The sequence below is a fragment of the Danio rerio genome, chromosome 9 (genome assembly GCF_049306965.1).
Source record: "Danio rerio strain Tuebingen ecotype United States chromosome 9, GRCz12tu, whole genome shotgun sequence".
Taxonomy (NCBI): Eukaryota; Metazoa; Chordata; class Actinopteri; order Cypriniformes; family Danionidae; genus Danio; species Danio rerio.
In genome coordinates, this window is record NC_133184.1 from 14,082,467 (window position 1) to 14,109,572 (window position 27,106).

The following is a 27,106-nucleotide window of genomic DNA, read 5'->3' on the forward strand; positions in this document are numbered from 1 at the left end:
GCTTTGCTGTTGTAGTTGCTGTAACAGTAAAGTAATGACTAGGACCCGGTGGAATCTGTGGACATTTTTTGCTATTACTGCGCAGAATTTTGGTAAAAATCTGCGGATTTATGCGGAATGATTTTGGGAGTATCATAACTAAAACCTTAATATATGAAACAAAAGGTAACGCCTTTTTTACTTGTATTTAATGTTTACAATGCAAATCCAATTACATTTACTTTATTTGGTAAACAAAACAAGTCTATCATGTTATATCTCTACTAAAAGACAGAAAATATGATTTTACAAACTATACAGTAAAAAAATCATGTAATATTTTCATATTAGTCAATAATATTACTGAAATTAAATTAAACTGAACAAATATAAATGTAAAACATTTACACAAGTAAATAAATAAAATAGCTTTTAATGTACAATCTAACAGAGTCAATTCAGTGACAGGCTATATACTGTTTCAGTTAAGCAAAAGTGCCTCACACACCAAGATTAATTCATTCAAAACAGCAAAACAGAGCTACGCTGTCATTGTCACTGAATAATTATCTTTGAAATCATTGCCACTCGATTTAATCGTCTGAGGTGATAAACTGGATGTTGCATATCTTCTCAGTGAACTACAGATCTATAGTAAATGCTTCCTCATCTGAAAGCACCTGCTAAAGATTTAATGTTGATTATGAAACAGTTACTGAACAAATGCACGTCACAGTGGTCTTTGAATAATCGTGAAGATCTATCGCTATATACATCACTAACCTAGTGATACTTCTATATACTAAAACTGTATTTTAAAAAAAAAACTATAAAATAAAAAGCATATATATTTGATCAAATAAATGTTTTAACAAATTAAGAAAAGCACATAACAATATTAACTGAAGATATTAAAAGGCCATACCAAGCATTTTAAATGGCTTGTGTGTACAGTAAGTCTATGCAAACTAATTTCAATATTTTATATTGAAGTTCCCTTTTATCATTTTTTTATTAATATTGTTTCTTCAAACCAAAATTAGACGGCATGTCTGTCTATCAGTTGTTGTGGTACTTCATTATTTTCAATGCAGTGCTATGGCCTTTGTGTTACTTTCCAGTGCTATGCCCTTCTTTAAGCACAACTTGGAGTTATATGAAATAGCAACATTTTACAAATGAAGTAAAGTTTATTTATAAACTCATTTCGAGAGGATCATGTGCTTACGATTGCTTTATCGCATTGTACAATTTATGATTCACCAATCAGATGATTCCTAATACACTATAAATACTCTTAATTCCATATAACAGCCATCTTCGTTTTGAAGAATCCCCCCTTACACCCTTACTCCTCCTCCTTTTCTAGATGGGTGGCATGGTAGCCCAGTGGTTAGCACTGTAGCCTCACATCAAGATTGTCACTGGTTCTAGTCCTTACCAAGCCAGCAGACATTTCAGTGAGGTGTTTACACGTTCTCCCTGTGCTCACGTGGGTTTCCTCCGGGTTCCCCAGTTTCCTCCCACTGTCTAAAAACATTTAACTTAAGTTAATAGACTAATCCAAATCGGCAACATAGACATGCTTCTAGTAAGTAATTATCTCTTAAGAGCAATCACTATCTGTTTATTAACTACTACAGCACGGGAGTTTGAGATCTACCTTGCAAACGGGAGGGAGCCCAGGGTTTAAAGATCTTATGAGCTCAGGGCTCTCTTCCGGGACACCATGCCAAACAAGCTTTATAATCAATCGTCAGCTAAGTGTGAACTCTTGAATTACTTTTTAACATGAAAATAATAACATACAGTGTTATTATCCAATGAAGATGAGAACAAATCCCAAAGAAAGAACGTTTCCACACTAAAGCAGGCCTTAGGCTGGAATCTGTGGAAGACCCATCACATGAACTCCAGCAGACCTGCTTTGAAATTCTATCCCTCATCCAGGAGGAAGGAGAGCAAATCCACGAGCCATCTCTGCTTTCACACCACAGAAGCCATCTTAATCACATTAATACACAGAATGGTATCTGTGCGTGCATGTCTGGGTTTAATCGCAGAGGAGCTGATTAGTTTCTGCGCACCACAGTTGGCGCCACTGGAGGGTCAGAGTGATCTGTTTCAGAACACACACATGGGGAGTATTAAAATATTTCAGCGGATTCATGGGCATCTCTGAGCCAAATATGACAACAGGAAGGATGGAGCAATGCCACTTTGGTAAAGACCTCTTTAAGAGAATACACACATCGTTGAAAGAGTCTTGTGCAATGTAGCGTTAATTTACTTTTCTGTGTCTTGAGTTGGAGTGCTCATTCACTGACCTTTCCCAATATCATCAATCACTCTCTTCAGCTTTGCTTCCTGTTTAGGGATGCAACGATTAACCGATTTCACTATTAACCATGTTTTAATTTGTCAAGGTTAATTAATCGTAAAAGCTTATGAACACTGCGTTTCTGTATGGAACAAAACTACTGCAACTAAAAGTTGTGGACTATTGTTTGATTTTTTATCATTATTTTGTGCTGTATTAAATGGCTACCGAGCAGCAATTTAAGTAACACATTAAAATATACAGAGTTTTTATTTTGTGGATCTTGTGGATGGACAACGTCAACCATCACTGCTCAGTATAACAGGCTAATAAATATTTCAAAATTAGCACTTTCCTTATAGATAAACTGCATATTTGCAATCTAAACAACTATATTGTCAACTAAAAAAGCCTCAAAGGTACATTATGTTGTCCAACAGCAGCAATATTTGTCAAACTGTAGAGTGTCCTCTGCTTGTAGTTGTATGTGCACTGAGTAATACACAAGAGTGAGGGGTAAAGAGGCTGATCAAGACTACTATTTGCAGAATATTGCATGGCTATCAGCCAATTAGATTTAAGAACCAGACAGAACATATAATATATCAAGTTCTCATATTGAAAACAACAAAAAGAAGAAATCAATTGACCTTAATAAAAACAATATGGAAGATACACAGCTTTAAGAATGTGAGTTGCAGGACCAGGAGCTCAATGTCCTAATGGAGCCTACAGTGATGTACTAATCCCAACCAGAACATTTATGATCTGCATGTACAGCAGATGAAAGGTGTGCAGAAACACAGATATGAACGAAGTAAACAAAGCCCCTCATCGGCAGTCAAGGCCATGACAACACACAGAGAGGTGGATCCTCAACAACCTGACAATAATATGTCCAAAAAAGCACTGCTTCCGTGCCTGATACACATTCCCTTACTAAAACTCTTTCTGCACAAACATTTGATTTCTACATTAGAACTTTCTTTTGATCTTTGACCTTTCTGATGTTTTCCAGAGAGCTTTCATACAATGACATTTCTGATTGACAGTACAAGCAAAACCTACATTTTTCTGCCAGTTAACGCAAGCTTCACTAAATATTGGTGTCAATCAGAGCAAATACTTAAAAAAATTTACCACAGTGCTGGATGTGTCAGAGACAAAAACAGCTGGGATGCAATTATGTCTCTCCTTGCATTACGACAGCTGTTCCAGGCATGTCATAACACGATCAAATGATTTTCTGTGCAGTAAGGAGTTCACTCTTACAGTTGAATATATAAAGGATAAGGTTACTCCCAATGCTGTGAAACCTACAGTGATTATTAAAGTAGCAGCTCATAGCAGGGGAAGCTAAAGTTTCAAACTACAGTCAAGCTACTGTTTTTGAAAAAGTGGCTGAAATAAAAATAATTGAAAGTAGCTTGTTGAAAAAGCTACATTGGCTTGATGGTAATACTTCATGGCAGTATGGAGCTTCCTGTCATATAATCTGGCCTATTTGCTGACACTGTCTTTTTTAACAATGGAGAGAGAGGACGCATGTGTTGTACTGTTCCTCACAATAGTACTGACTTGTGCTCATCCTAAATGCTGCAAACTATATAAAAACTGTAAACAAACACAGCCACCACAGTTGGGGAAAAAAGTATGCCACTAACAAAGAAAACAGGTAAATTAATTTAAAAACTGTGCATATGTTGATAAACATATATTATATGAGAAATAAGAAGTCTGTCATTTCATATTATGCTCTATTGTTTATTTTTTATTGTCACAAAATACATTGTTTATACTAGGGCTGCACGAATCACGATATATTGCAATGTATGAATCTGCAATAGTCACATCGCAAAATCTACAATATTACAGTAAATTGGCATTTTATCAACCAGGAACCACAGAACATGTTATTTTACATTTAATTACTGAATTTCTGTAAATTAATTCTGTTAGATTCAACCAGAAAAGTGCTATTTCTTTCTTTTTTTCTTCTTCATCTGTGCTTTCATTTGTTTATTGTATTTTGCATATTTTTTTTAATAATTTTGTTAATTTTATCCAGATGTGCTCCTTTACAAAATCATTCCAAGCAATGTAAAATCTGAATCATTTCCAAGTATTAATATTCATTCATTCGCTCTTTGGCTTAGTCCCTTTATTAATCAGGGGGCGACACAGCGGAATGAACCGCCAACTTATCTAGCACGTTTTAAGCAGCGAATGCCCTTCCAGCTGCAACCCATCACTGGAAAACATCCATACACTCTCATTCACACACATACACTACGGACAATTTAGCTTGCCTAATTCACCTATACCACATATTTTTTGGACTTGTGGGGGAAACCGAAGCACCTGGAGGAAAACCACATGAACACGGGGAGAACATGCAAACTCCACACAGAAATGCTTACTGACCCAGCTGGGGCTCGAACCAGTGACCTTTTTGCTGTGAGGCGATTGTGCTACCCACTGCACCATCGTGCTGCTCTACTTAAGTCATACTGTGAAATTATATTCATATTGCAATATTCATCGCAGAAAAACTAAATATCGCAATCAGGGGCACCATTAGGGGGGAAAGTTAGGAGGATTGTAAGGGCCTATGCATTTTGGCCCCCCACCCCGAGATATTACTAGGGGCCCATGACCCTGTGTTGTTGACAGCAAGACAGTCACATGACTTATATTAATTATTTAGCAGTTTATGGTTTCAAAATATTTTAAATGTTAAAAAAATGTATACTGTATTCAGTAAAGGCAGTAATCATCACAATACCGTGATATTGTGAAACCGTGATATTTTTATCCAAGGTTATCATACCATCAGAATCTTATATCAGCCCATGCCCAGTGTGTGCCCCGAGTTCAAGTTTTCTATAACCACCTTAGAGGATATTGGGGGTCGCGAGTCACTGGCATTGCTATTTTGGGGGTCGTGGGTTGTAAAGTTTGGAAACCCCTGCTCTAGAATATTATACGTTACAGTTATCTTTATATTTATCATTCTTGATGTAAAGGTGTAAAATAGACACTACCACAACTTCTACACTACTCATTCACCTTGAACCAGTTGACAGTGCTCACAGACATCGAGCTACCAAAATAAACAAGCAATTAATCAATAAACAGTGCTATAAGAAGAGCATAAACCTTCATCCTGATCTCCATCCTCTCATTCTTCCCCCGCTTCACCACGCAAGGAACAGAGCAGAGCGCTTGGCAGACTGGGAAGCAACAATATTGGATAAGTGAAACAAAAAGCAAATGTGGTTAGATTTTCCAAGCGCTGATTTCAACGTTATGTCAACCAGCCAGGAAGTTTTGTCTATTCATACAGTGTATTTTTTTTACGATCTGGCTTTCTGGTAAGCCTTAAATTTAATAGCTGCGAGATTAGCACATTTTATGAATGCTCAATAAAGCCAGTAACAAACCAGGTTGCATGGTTACATTCAGGTAGAACTACATACAGGTCAAGACAGAACAACTTGTGATGCTCGGATTGCACTGACAAGGCTGTGCAGAGATTTGCTAGAGCTCAGATTTCTAGAACACAGTAACTCTTGCTAACATAAAAAAAGATACTAATAATCACACATTCCCTACTTGTTGTATTAGGCAAGGCAAGTTTATTTGAACAGCACATTTCATGCACAATGATAATTCAAAGTGCTTCACACATAAACAGGAATAAAAGAGACAAGTATAAGAAAATAAAAACAAATAATAAAAATGATTTAAAAACAGAAAAAAAATTAAAATGTGTTAAAACAGGTTTTAGAATGATATCAAAGAATGATAAAGAAAAGAAAGAGAATAGTGTGATCTGTCAGATGTAGCACAGTGCTCATTCAGTAAAGGCACAGCTAAACAGATGTGTTTTAGACTTCGATTTGAATGTGCCTAGTGTTGGAGCACATCTGATCATTTCTGATTTACCCTGCTTTGACGGAACTCTTGGAATTTCTAATTTACTTGAGTGGTCTGTTAGGTTTGTATTCAGTGAGCATGTCTGTAATGTATTGAGGTTTTAGGCCATTTAGTGATTTATAGACAAGTTGTAATACTTTAAAATCTAACCTGAATGTAACTGGGAGCCAGTGTAAAGACCTGAGGACGGGTGTGATGTGCTCTAATTTTCTAGTTCTGGTCAGAATCCTGGCAGAAGTGTTCTGAATGAGCTGCAACTGTCTGACTGTCTTTTTTGAGAAGGTCAGTGAGAAGGCCAATACAGTAATCCATCCTGCTGCTGATAAAAGCATGAACAAGTTTCTCCAAGTCTTCATTGGAAACTCTTGCAATGTATTTGAGATGATAGTATTTAGTTAATTTAGTTCCTGCTTTGACATGACTACTAAAATTCAGATCTGACTCCAGAATCACACCTAGGTTCTTGGCCTTATCTTTTGTTGTTTGACCTGAATTATTAACTAATTATTTATAATTAGCTCTCAATCTAATGTTGCTATTCTAATTATTATGCAACATATACTCCTGAAATGGTTCATGTAAACACAATTCTGTGTGTATATATATATATTTTATACTTTATTGTGAATAAATAGTTAAAGGTTGGTTAAAGTATTCACCTTCTGATAAAGTGTAGCTTTATGGCTTAGTGCAAGCAGGATAAAAATTAATTTTGAGGAAAATAGCCTTTAAAATATAATTTTTATTGTAAATAAAACGTCAATAAATGAAAAAGCAACAATGACAGGTTTATCTTGGATTTTTTCTTTTCATTAAACTTTAAAAAAGAGCACTTTAACAAAAGTCAAAAAATGAATATCCCAAAACTGTCAAGTGATATATTAAGGCTGCATTAAGCATTGATATCGTAATGTGCAAATCTCCAATAATCACATTGCAGGATGACAAGCAATTTTAGGTGAATTCAAACCATTTGAGCACAATAAATTATACAGTTTGCCACTTAGGCAAAGATTACATTTGTTTAATAAGTAATTAGCTCTACCTTTATGTACGGCCTCTTCTTGTGGAATTGCTGAACATCTCCTCAATTTGTGTTGCTCTGGACAAAAATGTCTGCTAAATGCAAATGTATTGATTTACACAATAATGACTATGGAATATTATTTTACATTTGATTATTGAATTAAAGTACCTTAATACTATTACGCTCCACCAATGAACCATTTATTTCATTTTTATCATTGTTCTAATGTTTTCATCTTTGCTTTAATTTATTTTATTATATGTACACATTTTTTTTGCAGATGCGCTCCTGTAAACAGTTGTCCTTTTCAATTTAAGGATAGATTAGTTGTTTCCAAATAGAGACATCTTGTGAAATTATATTCATATTGCAATATATAGTGCTTCCCAGTGATGGGTTCCAGCTGGAAGGGCATCCGCATGGTTAAAACATATGCTGGATAAGCTGTGGTGACCCCACATTAATAAAGGGACTAAGCCAAAAAGAAACTGACTGAATCATTGAATGAATGAATGAATGAATGAATGAATGAATGAATAGTGCATTAAAAGTATATATTGCAATGCGTTTTTTTTTTAAATATAGACAATACTTTATTAAGCAGATACATTTAACTATTCCGAAGTGACAGCAAAAACATTGTTGTATTAAGTTAACAAATTCAAATGAATGCTATTTTAAACTTTATATTCACAGGAAACTGAAAATACTGACATATGAGGAAGCGGGACTGTTTTAAACAGTGATTACAGCAATACATGTTAATTGAGCAGCAAATGACATATTATCATAATACAACAGCCGTTAAGGATCACATGACACTAAAGACAGGAGAAACTATATCATGGTTTCTGCTACATTCATTTTTCCATGGTGGGGCGCCACACCAAAATTGATCCCGCCACAGCTACATTACAGCTTTTAATTCAAAACATTCAATCATGTTTTTTTAATAGCGAATTATAATTACACCAAATTTATTAAAAGGCAAGGGAATTATAGCAGCACAATCTTTTCTGTAACTGTAGTAGTGCTGTGCGTCATTGGTTTAATCCTTTAAGGTTACGTGCTGACTTACTGGCTGACTGACAGGTGCGTGATGCTTGAGGCCAGCAAATACGACTAATAGCCATTTCACTCTACTTCAGGACGCATTAATCGGGACGCTCTGTAGGTCTATTGGAGACATTTATAAATAATCCTAGCAAATCTAATAAATGTTGGAGACATACTTGTTACATAAACGCACTAAATCGCACTTTAGCAGAGTTTATTTAAGAGCGCACAAGAAGATCTGCGCTTGAGCAGCACAAATGTGAGGGGGCGTGCAAGACATTTTGTTCACGAGCAGAAGAAATCGGCGCGCAAGCAAAGAGATTCGCATGCTCAAAGGCTATTACATAAATGCGATCTCAACTAGTAATACTGCGATTATACATTTGTCATTGAAATAACGCCACAGGTAGTTGGTAGATCTGTGTAAAAAAGGCCTACCACCACAGCTGGAAAAATCCTAGAGGAAACACTGGATATTGAATATTCAGCTTGACCTTCACAGGAATAAATTGCATTTAATATACAATAAAATAAAAGTCATTTAAAATTGTAATATTTCAACATATTTTGTGTTTTGATCAAATAAATGTACAACAGCCTTCTCTAATGCCTTTGCAAAGTCATGCAATTAATGCCACTGTTTAGTTTCTCAAACAAAAGGATTACACCGGGTGATGAACAATGTGTCATTTTATCCTATCATATTGCAGCTTTCTAAACAGTACTTCATCTTTTACTGAAATTAAATCTGCACACTGCTGAAGGAGGAGGAGGAGAGCTGATTGGCTTAAACACGGTCTATTTACATAGGGTGAGGCATTGTTCTACCTATTCACCAAAACAAAAGAAGCTCACAGCAACTGATCGAATCAACAAAACATAACTACATTCAGACTACTGATGTATTAGCAAATAAAAAATACGCCACCTTTTCATCAGCAGACTGACAACCGCTGACAACTCCAGCACACGGTTTAATCTACAGCCCTGAAACACAACGACCAACCCAACAACCAACAATCCTGTCAGCACTCAGTAAGCCCTACAGGCAAATATACCTCACCACAGACACGTTTAAAGTGCTTTCAATCAGCAATAAACAGACATTACAAAGACATATTAAAATAAGTACTTGATTCTGATTGGTGAACTTGCTTTCAAATTATTAAGGTTTGACCAATAATGCAAATGCATCTTTAGTAGGGATGCACAATATTGGAAAAATATGACACTGCAATATTTTGTTATAATCAAGCATAATTTGCATAATCAAGTATTTTTATTATAGCCCTTGTTAACACTGCCAATTAAATGTGACCCAATTCAGATTTTTTGCTCATATGTGACACAGATCGGATCAGTTCTATGACTGTTTAAACACGAAAAAAAATGCATGCACTCGGAAATTCAGATATTGGTTTCAGGCTTTCTTCAGATGTGAAAATAAATCAGATATAAATCGGATATGTGACAATGCGACTATCATATAAACGGGCTCATCAGATTCATTGAAGAATTCCGTTTTGTACATCATTAAACTTGTGACAATGTGGTACTTCTCTGCGGTTTAATGACGTAGAAGGAAGAGCGTGTGGAAATGCTGAAACGGTAAACAACAACAACGCAGGACACATGGAGGAGGAAAGTGGTCAGTCCAGTTGCTCCCACCAGACCTGAGACCTCTCTCTTATCCACAAATTCCTCTGAATGGTGGAATACACCATATACAGTATAAACCAAAGGTGCAAGCTCCAATGACGGCCCTTTTCCTCCTCCTCTGCTTCAAAATAATTTTAAAGTTGTGCAAACTTCGCATATTTTGCAGAGCTAAGAGCAAGACAATTTCTTCCATCCTGGCTAGTGTGATGCAGATGCTTCAACCCACCTTTACGCTTGCGCAACTTTGTAAATTGTATGGCAAGTGTAAACACATGAATTGGATATGGGTCACAATTAAAAGAATGTGTAAACGGACAGGCAAAAAATTCAGATATAGGCAACAAATCGAAATTGAGCATCACGACAGTGTAAATGGAGCCTAAATGATAGGCAGAACTATGTCATTAAATTTGAGATAAATCATAAACTAAGTTAGACAATCTGAAACTAAACGGCTGCATATGGCAAACCTTGGTGCAGACAGTGTGACTACATTTTATTAGAGATTATGCTAGCAGCCTCTAGCAAGAACCAGATCTGTTGTATGTCCTAAATTGTTTACAGGGCCATTTAAATGCTAACCTCAGTAACCACAAATATGTTTGTTTGATATTATGATATTGTATAATATAATAAGTTGTGCCACTTTGAATTTTCAATACTAGAATATGAAGATCATGCAATATTGTTATTGAGTGTTGCGATAATGCTATTATTTAATGATTTAACTAATTCCGAGTTGCATGATTTTAGCCCCAATTTTGACTCGCCGACAGGTTTCGAGAAATCACTGACAAATGCCTGAAATGACAGGCAAATTGGTGCTCGTGCATATGAGTGACAATCACGCAGTATGAACTATCAAAGACGCAATCTGAGAGAATTGCCGATGAGTTGTCGATGCCTGTGAGATATTTGACGTGCTAAATATCTAGAGCTGTCTGCGATTCAAATCATGCCGTGTGAAATTACAGCCAATGAGAGAGAAGCATTTACTTGTGTGTGTGTGTACCTGGAGGGAGGCTGGGGGAGAAGTTGAAATAGCTCATTTTCAGTTTATTTGGACCAAAGCAATGGAGGAAAAACTAATGGAGGTTTGACAGGAGCACCCGAGTCTGTTTGACACTTCATACAGAAAGTTAAAAAAAGAAAGTTGAAGTTGCTAATTCCCTTTAAACCCAGGTGAGGAAATAAGTACATTTTCTAACCAATTAAAGGCTTCTTTCTCGTTATGTAGTTAATAACAAAAGATATACTACGTGTTCTTGGTTGTGAAACTTAGTTTAGACAAAGTTGTCGGCGATTCCATCTATTATAAAGTCATGCAATGTGAAAGACCCTGTCGCCAGTCCATCCTGCAAGACAAAGCAGCGACAAAACACTAGCTCAGAAAGTCATGCAGTGTGAAAACATCTGTGACATGACTGCTTAAAAAATCATGCAGTCTGAATAATTTGCAAAATGCTATTTTATCAGCAATGTAGCATCTAAAAAAACGCATGGAAAGCATGATGCGTCGCTTCCTTTCTTTGTTTGCATGGCTGCATTATTAAGAGCACCTGGAGCCGAAAACACTTCCCAAAAGACATTAGAATTTCATCTGCATCTATTCTTGTTAGTCTGTTTCTCCTTATCCCAAGATCTCCATAATCCTGGAACCACTTTGTTTCCAGAGCAGATGCTGTGGTGTTTATGGAGGAGTGGAGAGCGAGCGACTGATTCCTGAAAGACTCCAGTAACAGAAGAGTCTCCGCATTGATCCTGTGTGCTCTCCCGAACACCCGCCTACTAAGATCTGTATCTTCTCCACGATGGACGTCCAGAGTACTCCAGCCTCCAGCGCCTAGACTGCAGGTATGCACAAGAAGTTTGGCCAGAGGAGAAAAAGTCGTTCCCAACTAAGCCTGGTTTCTCTCAAGGATTTCTTTTCCTTCACTTTTGTCAATTGGTGAAGTTTGTTCCTCGCAACTGGCTTGATTGGTTTGGGACTTGTGGAGCTGCATATTGATGGATTTGCTCTTCAGTGTTTGGACTTTCAGCTGTGAAATTTAAACTACACTGAACTGAACTAAACTGAACTTCAACTCTGTAAACTGGACTGAGGAAGATTCAATTTACTAGAACTTCTGTTAAGCTACTTTGATGCAATCTACATTGTAAAAGCGCTATAGAAATAAGGTTTAATTTGAATTAATTAAACCTACATTTGAAATAACGAATTTGAGCTTGCAAAAGATGCGATATGCGAACTATCCCCACGGCTTTCTTCTTCGCATGAGATTGAAATCAATCACTACTTACTTTCTGGCATACATCATGCCTACCAAGTAAGGGTGCTATTGGAAACGGTTCAGGGTTACTATATTGAAAGATACAGAGCCATCATTGTGTCTTTTATTACTCAGCAGTCTCTTTGTTCACACATTACAAATGACACATAAGTCAATCAATATGAGGTTTATGTATGTATTTGGTAGGTGGCCATGTATTAACCAGGATAATGTACAGTCAGCAAGTCATTACCACAACATAAACTCTTCAGGGTGTTAGAAAAGTCTTCTCCTGATTACTCCATCTGGTTTGTTTTGTAATGAGCAGATGACTGTGCATTATCTCTTAATACGTTACCTCATAATACGAATCACATGTATTGCATTTCTGAAACACTCCTCTAAGGAATGCAAGGGTAGAGAATCTTCTGTCAGTTATGCTCAAAAGGAGGACAAACAGCACATGTTGAGGGCGTCGCTTCACACTCTGCTGATGGCAGTCCTTGAGCAGAACTGATAGAGCACTGGTTATTCATTCCTTCTATCCCTTTAGCCTGCGTCCTGTGGGAAACAGCCAGGACTCTCAGAGGGACGCGGAGGCGAAGGCTGCCAAGGTCAACTGTGTCCATAAAATCTTGGCAGCAGTATAATGTGACACTTAATCTCATTGACTGTCGGTGGCTAAAGGAGCTCAGATGAAGACTGCGGACATTCAAAAAAAACACTTCACTATTTGTGGTCTTAATGGATTAGTTTGCTCAAAACCAAAAATCTGTCATCGTTTACTTGCCCTCATGTCACCAAGTCATGCGCGTTTGCAACAACATGAGGGCGAGTTATGCAAGTGTACATTCAATTCTGGGTGAACTACTATTTTTAATATTTGATGACAAATTTCAACAAAGATTTGCCGACAAAACGGTCCAAAGTCTATTAATGTCCACTGTGTAGCACAAACTGATCATGCAAGTCAAAGTTCAAAAAGAACCATTCAGTTAGGAATGGGAATGGGTGATAGTGATGTTTGGATGTTTGGATCATTTTACTGACTAGAACCAATGAGTCTCGTTTGGCAAGGTGAACAAATCTTTTTTCGAGTCATTTCGGACAATATTGATAAAATGTTATGAGTTGTTTCCAAACACATGTACAACTAGCTCAAAGGCTGATCAAATTACAAGCAAATCAGAATTAAATTCTATAAGAATCATCATGTATTGTTTATCTGGTCTTTTGTCTATGATTATGTCAGCTCACCTATTCTGACAGGTCTTCAAATTTGAGTGGTTTGTTCATGTCACACAGATAGTCCCAAATAAGCAAATAAGCAAAGTCTGAGCTGAAAAGACCCATGATTAGTTCACCTTTTGAGTCGTCTGGTTTTTAGGTCATTCGTTTATCAAGTGACAGCATATAAAGAGATTTGACTCAAAACGAGTACTCGAGAGATAAACAGATAAAATCTTTTTCGCCTCTGACTGCATATGATTGGCTTCTGTCTTTCACGTGATGAATGATTGACTGAAACCCGATAGAAGACTTGAATAAGGAACTAATCTTCTACTCCACCTGCACAAATGTGTGCATACAGGAATAACCGAATCTCTACCTGAGAGGACTCATCATTCTCGAGTCATACAAAAGATTAATTCAATATGAACAAATTGTTCAAGAATGACCCATCACAAAAAGTGATGAATTCATATCATTCTCACACAGAATACCCAATGAAAAATTAATAAACAATGAATGCAACTAAGTACAACTGCGTTCTAATCAAAAATGAATCATACTAGTGTTTACATCCACTGGTACCGACCAACCTCTTCATGCAGACTCAGCTTTGCTTCATAGGTGCACATGTTCATAAAACAGCGCTCACTTAATCCAAGCAAACCAAATCTAAGTAAATTATTGGGGCATTAGTGGGGCCTTTTCATTCCTATGCTTTATAAACTCTATTGCCAGATCTGAATAAAATGTTTAACTTAATAAAACAATTTATATGGTCATTTACCAAGGCTAGAGGTCTCCAAAAAAAAAAATTGCTCTTTAAAAAAAGATGTGACATTTCACATTGTCTGATGGAGTCCTCGCTTCTGACACAACAGTTTGTGATGTGACATGGAATGACAAAAAAACATTTGGGAGTGAGCAATTTTCTGTGCCATTAGTGTCTATACAAACTGAACTGCAAAAACGATGTTTGTTCTAAAACAGGTTTTCTGAATCAACCATTGGTCAACTGGTGGCACCCCCAAACTCGTACCACTGGTTGAGCCAATGTCATTGTTTTAATTATAAGGCATAACAGACAATGTAGAACCAAAATACAATTTTAAGGAAAAATCTGAGGAAATTTGAGGGAAACCGTTTGCAACAAACCATTTAAGTTTAAAAACTAATAAATTATTATTATTTTTTTTATTTAAATAATAAATAAAGAGAACTCAAACCAGGAGTACTGTAAAACCCAAAAGTTAAGGCAACTCAAATCACTTAAGGAAACCAATTGCAGGAAACATTTGAGTTAAAAAAACTAATCTACATGAGTACTATGAACTTACTCCATTTAAGTTGAAGTAATGAGGTATTTAATTAATTCACACCCTTCAACGAGAGTTCAAAACTTTTTTCAAATGAGTAGAAATAACTTTTAGTAAATTTTGAGTTAACTACACTCAACTCAAGTTGACTGTTGGGGTTTACAGTGTACATGTGAACACATTTTATACCACTGGAATACATATGCTTTATATTTAAAGTATGATTAAAATTAATTGATTTTTTTAAAAACGATATACATCTCAAAATGAACAGTCATCCAAGACAAGGCAAGTTTATTTGTATAGAACATTTCATACACAAAGGTAATTCAAAATGCTCTACATAACCAGGAATAAAAGAAATATGTATAAATAAATAAAAACAACAAATAATAAAAATGATTAAACACAGATTAAAATGTGTTTAACAGGTTTTAATAGAATGAAAAAGAAAAGAAAGACATAATATGCAATCCAATCAACAACCAACAGACAGAAGCATATCTCTCCACCCTATATTTCCTCCTTCATAATTAGTTTCACTGGAATTATACATTACAACATGGAAACAAAAAGCTCTGCTGCTACATCCATTTCATCACATCTTTTGGTCAATCTAAATAATTCATGCAATGCTATGGCAAACTGAGTGCATGAAAGCAATAAATGTTCTTTTCAAACAGTTTGCCTTTTACACACACACACAAACACAGATGAACCCATGATACTGCATGGAAGCAGCTGCCAATGTTTCTAAAACAACTCTGGAAGAATGGCTGTAAACACTTTTAATCTTTCAGCCAACATAGGCAGGTTACATTGTAAGCAGTGCTGTTAGAAGGGAAACCAATGTGAGGGGATAAATCTACCATTGTAGTAAGAGAAAGGATTCTTACACTTTACCAAAGTAAAGTTTTCAGGCACATATTGAAAGATTTTAAGTACAAGTGTGGCAAATTACATCTTTACATACAGTATATAAACATGTACTTACATACAGTGGGGAAAATAAGTATTGAACATGTCATGCTTTTTCCTAGCATTAACATTTCTAAAGGAGCTGTTGACATGGAATTGAACCCGTTTTTGGTTACAAAACAATGCAAACATAAAAAGAAAAAAAAAATCTGAAACGTTACTTGTGTAATAAAAATAGAATGACACGAGAAAGTCCTGAACTACTGAAATGCATAAAAGGCTTTTTTTGGCGATAAAGACGCCTCTCAAATGGAAAATAAAGTCACAATAACTGCTCAGGTGTGATTTTTTCACAGACTTCAACAGAGTGTAAATCTTGATGGTTCTGTTTGTCTTGTCTATTAAATCTTATCTGTATTTTGTATTTCTTTATTGGATTCAAGTCAGGTGATTGGCTGGGCCATTCTCTAGCATATGAGAATTTCCTTGGCTGAGTTTGGCTCATTGTCTTGCTGTAATGTCCACTCTGGTTTCATCTTCATCATCCCGGTAATGTAGAGTAGATGATGGACTGAAGAAGCTAATATTAATTTACAATGAGGAAGGGCAGAGGGTTGCTGAAGAAATAGAGGGGCTTCAGCTGCTGTCTGGTCTTTCACTGCTTTTCTACACCTCCTTTTCTTCATGTGTTCAATATTTTCCCCTGCGTCATTCCACTTGATTATGCATAACTAAGTTTGGAAACTAATTAGATTTATTTTCTTTGCATACATGGATTTTTTTGGTTGTTACTAACATCGAGGGGAAATTTCAAGTCAACAGCACCTTAGGAAATATTTTTTTCTGAGAAAAATGGTTACGTATTCTATAACTCATACTACTACATATATCAGTTGTGATTTGGGTTAGTAATCTACAGTAATATTTTAGTTAGATAAGTATTCTAAGGATAAATGTTGATGGCAACATTGAATTTCTGTCAGTTACTCTCCTAAATGTAATTCACTCAGATTTTACATGTCATCTTTTTTCTTAAATTAATATTTATTAGAATATCATGCATTGTTCACTATTTATATTTTTAATTTACTGTTTGCTCAATCTAAAATAAGTTAAAAATGAGCTGAAACAACACAATTCTTGAAATTTTGGTGGGACAACTTAATTGTTTTATGTTCGATCCACTTAAATTTGTTGCAAGTTAATTAATTTACAGCGACAGCACTACCTACTGCGCCACTGCTTCACCCATATAACTGAATTTAAAAAGTAAATTATAATCACCCATTTAGTGACAAAGCATTTAGAAAGCAACTTTATTCCAAAATATAAGCACTTATTTAAAACTATAAAAAACACTTAGGATTTCCAGCACAAGTATAAACCCTGAAGACAGTTCGCATTGAGATAAATGTAATACAAAACCAACACGCCTAAATAAAAGACAGATAACAATAAAGAACTCAACAAGGCAAGCCATGTGTACAAACACTGACATGAGTCACCTCGTTCCACCTTTACATGTTTGCAGTGTTATTGAGACAGGGGGGGGTTTATGACGAATCATTGCGATGACAAATCAGGCTCCAGGATTGTAATACCCAAGAAAGAAAACATCTGCATGTTTGAGTCAGATGAGTGGCATTCATGAGCGAGTCTATAACCTGATGACAGATCCCACACACCTGACAATGCATTTGAGCTTCCACACAGCAGATGTTCCCTAAATGCTGATTAAAGTTGGCACGGAATACTCCCTCACTTACGAAACATTAGCAATATTGTACATACGTGTATTCGAAGATTGATGCACAAGCTTGACCTGCCCCAACAAAGGACGTCCTTTCGTCCGAGACTAGTGGGATGCTATTAATTTAAATCCTTTCACTCCCTTTCATCCTAGCTGCCCATTTCCTATTCGTGCAAAGAGCCACACAGTCATCTCCAGTAGACAAAGACCCACACAGTCATCATCAGTAGACATATGCCAATTAGGGCTGGGCGGTATGACCAAAATTTTATTTCATGGTATGAGAAATTTTATTTCAAGGTAACAATATATTTTACAGAATAGTTTTCTTGAAGGGTAGTTATTCCAAAACATTTACAAAAAGGTTTTTATATAATAAACAAGCATGAATATAAACACAAAAAGGACTTATTTTATTTGATTATTTTGTATCTTATTTTTAATCATATAAATATAGTAAACAAAATATAACTAGATAAGCAACACATTCATTGTATGTCACGTTTAATAGTTTTATGTGGACAGACTTTATATATTTTTATTTATTATATAAATTTATCAAGTAACATCTTACAGATATGAAATATGTCCCATGTAAGTATAACAAAAAATAATAAAACAATAATAACAATAATAAAACTTACTTATTAAAATATAAACATGAAAAAAATCTAAATGTTTTTCCTTAAAAAATATCAACAATTACAATTCTTGTTTAAATACTGAAATAAGTGATCACTTCTTGTTAAAAATATATAGCAATTGGCACAACTATTTACATTTCACAATATACAAAGACTAAAAAATGTGTTAATGCTACACATTTCATTCCACAGTAATGATATATACCATCACACCACCCAGGCCTACTGAAAATAATCAATAATTCAAAATAATGTGATAGTGAACATGCACAGTATTGATACAGAGTGGGCACTTTGAAGTACAACGAATCATAATTTATTAATTATTTAACATTTTAGAGTGCCTTTGAAGGATATTCAGACTGTTGTATCGGCAGTGGTGTTCAACAGCAACCAATTTGAAAACTTAATAGGCAATTTATTATAAAACATGAATATTTTCACATGTTAATCTGGCCTTCGAGATTGAAGATTCTGTAAATGTTTACTTTTGTTCGTCATCTCTGTATGGTTCCATTTGTTAACATCAGCTAATTTAACTAAAAATCAATAAAAAAATTATGTATTTGTTAACATGAGGTAATTTAAATAAAATCAGTGTAATGACAACCGCAAAAGCATTTATTAATCTTAAGGCTCCTACAAACTGAAACGCTTTTCGTTTGCGTTTATCGTCAGCGATTTTCAAGATGTTTTTCCGGATTTAAACTCAAGCGATTTTTCATTGCCGTCGAGCAGAAGAGTTTTGCGAGTTAGTGTGCACGATCACATTGACGCCCTTTATTTAGTCACGAGTCGTTAAACGTCAACGGAAAACGCAGGCAAAAAACATCTTAGTGTGCACAGGCCTTTAGATTCTGTTAATTTTTTAGTTAATGCTTAATCATGCTTTAAAAACAAATGTTGTCATTGACTTATTAAACTGAGTTAATAAATAATAAATTCAGTTTCTTATTTTAAGTTATTATAATTTTTTTTATTAACTTTAACCAATAACCATAATTATATGGCTATTTCTCACAGTTAATTTTAATCCATTAACAGGCGTTTACTAATGAGACTTCATTGTAAAGTGATTCATGTTTTACTTTGTTTAAAAAAGCAATAATTTGCAATAAACCAATTTATTTTGGTTACTATTATAGCAGTTTAAGTTTTTTTCAGCTTAGGTCATTATTACGATAATTCCATATATTGTGATATAATGGTCAACAATTAATCACAACAAGAAACATTTTGAAACCGGCAGAAGCCTACACTGAAAAAAAATATCTTTGCAAAATGGTTGCAAACAATTTATATGGGCTTAATTTAAACATTAGTACCAAAAGATTCAAAGTAAATCGGCACACTGCCACTTTAGCTCTCAAAAAAAATTTTTATGTCAATATCACAACGTTTCGACCGACATGGTCTTCATCAGGTAAAGCATTGCAAATGGAAGTACTCCAGAAATAGTCAAACAGCTCTACACAGCACCTGCAGTCAATTATCACAATCAGCTAACGAGCCGGTAAACAGGAACATTTGCATACAATAATATACATCTAACAATATGAAAAACATACATACCATTACAAACAGACATTTAAAATACAAATACAAATTCTCACTATAGACTTCCTCGGAGACAGTATTCTATAGGCTAAATAGATATAGCGCATCACACCTGCACAAAATCACATCAATCAAACACAAGGCCAGTAGACCTAGGGGCAAAAAACATTATGTACATAGTATACAACAATTCATTCATTCATTTTCTTGTCAGCTTAGTCCCTTTATTAATCCGGGGTCGCCACAACAGAATGAACCGCCAACTTATCCAGCAAGTCTCTAAGCAGCGGATGCCCTTCCAGCCGCAACCCATCTCTGGGAAAAGTATACAACAATATAGAATGCAAATACACTTACAAAAAGGATTTTAAATCAAAATCCAAATTCAAACCTCTCGGAGATAAAGTGTTTAGTGTGTAAATGTAAATCGCTTCCCTCTGTAATAAAAGTCTGTCAATATCGCCACCCCTTCTCGGCACCTTCACTTGTTCAATGCCAATATATCGCAACGTCGCAAGGTTATGTTTCAATGCATTAAAATGAACGGCGATAGGATTTCGTTGATCGTTTAATTGTATATTACTTCTGTGTTCAGCAATTCGTGTTTTTAAACACCGTCTTGTTTTACCTTTATAGGCTAAACCACAAGGACATTTAATCATATAGATCACATTTTTTGTGTTGCATGAAATCACACCTTTAATCTTTAATTGCTTACCTGAATGGGGATGACTAAAAAACTGACATTTGGTTGTAAAATTACACTGTGCGCATTGACCACATCTATAGTTATACCTTCAGGGACTGAGAAAGGATTATCCGACCGATCGGAACCTTGATCTGCTCTCACTATCATTTGTCGCACATTAGGAGCTTGTTTGAAAACAATTCGTGGAGGATCTTTACAACAGTGTCTAATGGCTTAATTTAAACAGGCAAATTAAATGTAGTAATGTTCAACTTAATTTGTTTGTTAAATTCAGCTAAAATTATTTTTTTGAAGTCACTTAACGTCATTTATTTATTTCACTTTCTTTCCTTTGCAAAGTTGCTTTATTAATCAGGGGTCAACACAGCAGATTAAACCGCCAACTTTTCCAGCATATGTTTTTACCCAGCAGATGCCCGTCAGCTGCAACCCATCACTGGGAAACACCCATAGACTTTCATTCACATACTGTACATACATTACAGACAATTTAGCTTACCCAATTCACCACTAGCACATGTAACATGGGGAGAACATGCAAACTCCAGACAGTAATGCCAACTGACCCAGCCAAGGTAGTGACCTTCTTGCTGTGAGGCAACAGCGCTAGTACCCACTAAACCGCCCTGACCACTTAACTTTATAAAATTAAATAAATGCAATGAATAATTTTTTTCAGTGTAGTCTCCAGTTTCAGCACGTCGAGAGACAGGGGGCGCCGTGTGAGCCATCATATATTTTATCTGCCCGTACCGCAAAGGTCAGCACCACAGAGAAGCTGCTGGATCTTTATCATGCACTCAGTTACAATCACTTAGAACAAAGGATCTGTCAAGGAGGAAAAAGATCCAGGCTGCTGGACTCTGCATCTGGACTCAAGGGTCCACACACAGCCAGCATCCACCCTACTTTCACAATCCCCTGACGTCATTCTGCTATAGTAGGCCAGCTCTAGAAAGAAGCATCCGGTGGGGATGGACACTGGCCTACTGCTGCACATATGCGAGCGAATGGTAATAAAAATGAACTCTCATACTAATTCACACACATTCTAGAGGAAAGGTCTTGCAGAAATAGCAACATTGAAAAAAAAACATCTCATTGTTATGCTTACATAAAAAGCTAAACTATTTCATTGCTTTGCATCGCTTCTCAACACATTCTCTACTGTTCCTCCCACTGGATTAGACTGAAGCAACAGCACTCTGAGCTGAAGTATAAATCTCAAGTTTAGTGCATTACCAGCAGCAGCAGAGAGCACAGTAAAGCTTCCAATTTCTGAGGCAAAGAGCTGGCTTGAACATTTCCTGTATGCCAATGATACATTTAGGTTCATTTAAGTTCTTCCCGTCCTCTTGCCTCTATGCATATACTGATATCATTAAAGATGCATTCATTAGAGCATAAGCCTGTTCTTCTATCTACTGTTAATGTAGCATAAAAGCCATACAAAAAGATCTGCACTGTGATTTGATCACGATCCAATATATATATATATATATATATATATATATATAAGCAATATCACACTCGTAGCAGTGTGCTATGGCTGTATATCAGCACTAGTGGGAGGCGTGGGTTGATATGATTTTGCTCACATTTTAAGATTATAAAGCTGAATGTGACATGAAATGCCATCCGTCTACAGAGATTTCTCACCAGACTGCTGTTGTGTTTGCGATAGGGAGGGACAAGGCTGAATCCAGCTTCTTATTCGCAGCTTCTTATTGACTCGATCCGGTCCACCTAAAAACCACGAAGCTTCCGTTTTTTGAGCTTTTTAATTTGCACTCAAGAGAACACACTGAGCAAGGGTTTATTATGCGGTTCTGGCACCATCTTGTGAATAGACATCGTCAACCTCCACCAACGAGCGCTTAGAAATTGTAAATATTTGAAAATAGGCACTATTCTTGCAAAAAAACTGCATAGTTGCAATCTAAACAACTACTTTCTCGACTAAAAAAGCCTCAAAAATATATTTGGTTGTCTAACAGCAGTAATATTTGTCAAACTGTACGTTAGTGTCTGCTTGTTGCTGGCTGTATTTGGGCAGAGTTATACACAAAGGGTAAAAGAGGCTGTACGGATGCTGATATAACTTAAATATATCACGGCTATCAGCCAATCAGATTCGATATCTAGACAGAACTGTTGTATAAATGTGTGTGTATATAGTTAGGTCCATAAATATTTGGACATCGACACAATTGTAAAATTTTGGCTCTATACACAAAATTAAACAAAGATGTGCTTTAACTGGAGACTGTCAGCTTTAATTTGAGGCTATTTACATCCAAATCAGGTGAACGGTGTAGGAATTACAACAGTTTGCATATGTGCCTCCCACTTGTTAGGGATCCAAAAGTAATTGGACAGAATAATAATCATGAATCTCATTACTTTTTTATTGGTTGCAAATTCTTTGCCTTCAATTACAGCCTAAAGTCTGAAACATGCACCAGAAATAATATTGAACATTTCTGACATTAATTTTTTTTTTCTCTTGTGATATAATGAAATATTTTGCTAGATTCACCAGATGACTTAAATAACTCTTTTTGCAAAAACTTTTGATTAATTAGGATGACTTTATAGGGGTGTGAAAAATAAAAATACTTTCATGTAATTTATTATGAACAAATAATAAACAAAATACAATCAAAAATAAACACAATGCATCAAATATTAAAGTGAAATAAACAGTGATTTATAGTATTCTGGGGAGTCAAACAGCATTCGGCTACAGAAATTGAAAAGTAAATTAACAATGCATAGTCTTTATTATATAAATTGTTAAATAAATTAATCTTTATTAAATTTCCTTATGCTCTATTAAAATGCTTTGAACTCTCTTAAAATGCTCACACAGTCACGTGTCTTAAAACCAATGCAGATAATTAACTTTCACTCTATTATGCTTAAATTTTGCAGTCTACACAAATCTGATGTGTTTTGACCTGTGGTTTCTGGTCATCCATAATCCCAACTCAACCTTTCATATCTTTCAATTTGACTATTGCAGACACTCACATTGCAATATCGATGCTCAAACTATATATTGTGCTTCCCTAATCTGAATGGTGATTTGAACACTACACTAACGATCTTTCGGGTGAAATCTAGATCTACACTGTTTACAATTTCCTGTAGAATCTACAGTAACTTACTTGCAGCAGTTTGCCAGTAACTGCCAGAAGCACGGTTTTGATGGAACAGGGATGGGACAGCGTGAGTTACTAGTGTAAATACAGTATAACATAAGTAAAATGGCAAAAACTGTTAGTCAGCTTTTACTTGAAGCAGCTGCTGCATTGGTACAGCAAGAGGAACAGGGGACACAGGAGAACCAAACGTCAAACTTCCGTCCCGCAGCAGGAGTCGCAGGCTTCCTCGGTGGTATATGTATAGTATATTGTATTAGGTCCTGTAACGTTAACAACTTGTTGATACTAAAATCTTTGAAAGACAGCTAAATCAGCTCGGTAAAGTTGATTTTAGGTTTGATATTCGCCAGACAGTCATGCACGCAGTGTTAGGGATCATCTGCAAATAACATCGACAGAACCAAAACAAAAATCTCTCCTGTAGTCAGTTTAGTCCTTAGAAATGTGAGCACACTTTATAGTTAAAGGCACTTTCGCAGTTTTTGCCATTTTACTTCTGTTATACTGTATTTACACTAGTAACTCACGCTGTCCCATCCCTGTTCCATCAAAACCGTGCTTCTGCTCTCTGGCTCTGTGTGTGAAAGCACTCGACGTCACTTGAATATGCCCCTCCCACTGATTAGCATAGGCTTTGCATACAGCTTGAAGTTGAAAATGAAATCGAAAATGAAAACTGAAATGAAAAAGTGTCAATAAAAGGAAAGATTAAATTTACATTTTCATTTGAATTGTGTCACTATTATAGCGTGAACAATAATAACACGCTTTGTAAAAATTGTGTTTGCATTTTATTTTTCAGTTTGGCCTTTCATTTTAATATTGGCAGTCTTGACGTGGAAATGCAGTGAAAATGAAATGTTAAATTGGCAACTTCATTTTAATTATCAATTTGACAGGGTCGATGTGTTGTCAAAGTGGAAATGAAAATGAAAATTAAATAATTTCATTTCGTTTTCAATTTTGGCAGATATTTTGCGAACAGTGTTTTAAAATGAAATTGTTAATCTGATTTTCATTTTCATTTCCATTGTTTATTTGATTTATTTAAAATTGGCAGGATTTACCTTTCATAATATGAGGAGTGTCTTGCCAAAAAGTCAAAGTATTGCCAGTGACACTCAAACTAGAAGCAAGCAACAGCAAAGTACAATTTCAGAATTGTTTCAGCCATGTTAGTTTGCTTGAGTGTTCTGTATTTTTATAGTTATTTTTTTTTTTTTTAAATAAGCTACACCATCTCCCTAATTTGAGTTCAACTTGTTTACAGAAAGGTAAGATAATTTTATTTGTGTTTACTGTTTGCTCTAGAGAAAAATGTGCTTTATTTCTGAATATTAAAAAAAAATTGTATAAATGTTTAAGTTACTATTTTTTTCAGTTTCTTTTCTTTAACTAACACTGCATTCTAGCAGTAAGAAGCTACGATCCAGATTATTGAGCTGAAGCTTGACTACAAAATTAAATCTCAAATTAGTAAAATACAGTAACATACTGCATTTCTGTCCTACAGTAAAACAGAGTTCATATTACAGCTACAAAGTGTATAATTTACAAAAATTGTTAACAGTGTAAGCAATACATATAATTATTTTATATAATTCTTATTCTTAAGTCTCAGTAAAGTGTGTTTCTGCTCAAGTCATCAGCGTCTTACATCATGATTCAAAAGTCTACAATGCGTTTCAAATACCTAAATGATGATTTGCTGCTCAAAAAATAAATTGTGATTAAAAATGTAAATGTAAAATGTAAAATGATAAAGACATTTTGCTAAATTAGAAATATTTTTTTCTTTTTTTTCTTTTATTTGATGAATATAAAGTTTAAACAAAAAGACATTAAAATAAAGTTATTGCTTTCACTTTCAAATTAGTTACTGTCAAATTAAATTATAATTTTAATTTTAAAAATAACGTTTAAAAAAAGTTGTTTTGTGTTGGTAAAAACTTGGTCTCCAACATTTAACATTTTTTTCTCAGTTCCATGAATTGTTTTATTATTTATATGCCGAAAACCAAACTGAAAAATGACAGGTTTCATTGTGATGGGCTGACAGCATACCCCACATAATGTGACAATGAATATCCAGAGACTGACTTTAACATGAAGCCTCTGATATAAACATACACTGATGTTCGGCTCCTGCTAGATAGAAGAATCAAACTCACACAAGCATATTTGAAAACGGGCCTCCACTGAACGGGCACCAAGACTGGCACTAAACCCACAGCTGTCATGGCAAAGGGTGGAGCCTCAATATATCAGTGTGTGTGTGTGTGTGTGTGTGTGTAGGGAGGGAGAGAGAGGAGGGGAGGTCCAATTTGGCAACAGCTCATCTGTTTGCAGTATGTGTTACTGCAGAACACACTCCACCAGGTACAATGAGGGTAAAAAACGCATATAGCAGCAGAAACCAGCATGCTCGCATAAAATACAAATACTATAAACGCAGATGCCTTTTATCAAATGAGGTTTAACATCTCAGCCCCCCTCAACAGCCGACATGCATTCAGATAGATGGAGATGCACCTCATCCTCTCTGACAGACTGATTTATCTCGCCCCATTATTCCGGATTCTCCATTCTCATCGCTATTCCTACGACAAAAGCTGACAAATTGGCATCCTCTAAAGATTTCATTCATAGTCTCGGTGTTAAATTATAGACTATACTGCTTTTTTCACATAAAAATATCCAGGGAGCAGTCCGTGTATTCAGACATGAAGTCACTGCACAGCTGTCTGAATTTCAGGGCTGTTCCCTGAATTTTCCTCTGTGTATCTCCAGATAACATGCCAATAAGAAGCCGCCAGCGTCCAACACACAAGCCGTGCTCGTGTTCGCCTCATTAACGGCTTTATTTGTGAAACAGCTCGCGTGCAGCAGTAATAAAGAGAAGCGCTTACTGTCGCAAACCAGCCGACGCTCCTGCGGCTTCTGTCTTGTCCGAAGGAAACGGTAACAATGGGGAAAAGCCGCTGGTGTGTTGCGCAAATCCAGAGACACAATCCCAGAAGCACTCCTGTCTCAACCGGGGGTTCGCTGCTCGTGACCGCTTATATTTCTGAGTGAAGACGAGACGAGCGAGCTTCCCGTTTCTCTCCCGCTTCCATTCCCGTTCTGAGCTGCGGAGCGATGCGCGTTCCTGGCGTCTCCGTTTCCTGTCCAGCCCCGAAATCCATGTGATTGCGCCCTACCCGTTGTGACGTCATGCAAGGAATGGAAATACGACTCACTTGCATTTTTGACACAATGGCTCTACCATTGAAAAAAATCAGGATAGGCATTTCATTTTGAGCCGTGTTTTCAATAACAGTTTATAAGACTATACTGTATAGGACATTTTGGGGGTGCAATTAGCCATAGGTTTATAACAAAGTAACGTTTTGGCGTTCATCACAGTCTTTACGAAGCGTTTGCTGTTTTTATGTCATTTAAATCCATAATAGTTTTAATTTTGCATTGATATTTTAAGTGAAAGTATTGCTAATGTAATAGTTAAATCGTGTGCACAGTTTGGGGTCAATGGGATTATTTTAGTGTCTCTATGGTCACACTTGAT

At 35.8% G+C, this 27,106-nt stretch overlaps 1 protein-coding gene across 7 annotated transcripts in view; it reads right to left on the bottom strand.

Moving 5' to 3' along the window:
• raph1a (Ras association (RalGDS/AF-6) and pleckstrin homology domains 1a) overlaps positions 1-26,683 on the bottom strand; it is a 148,706-nt gene extending 122,023 nt beyond the window's left edge. For 5 of the 7 annotated variants that reach the window (XM_073911953.1, XM_073911951.1, XM_073911954.1 and 2 more), the window contains exon 1: positions 26,451-26,683. The gene's annotated coding sequence lies outside the window, so the exon portion shown is untranslated. 7 annotated transcript variants of the gene reach the window in all.
• Between the last annotated feature and the right edge of the window lie 423 nt (positions 26,684-27,106).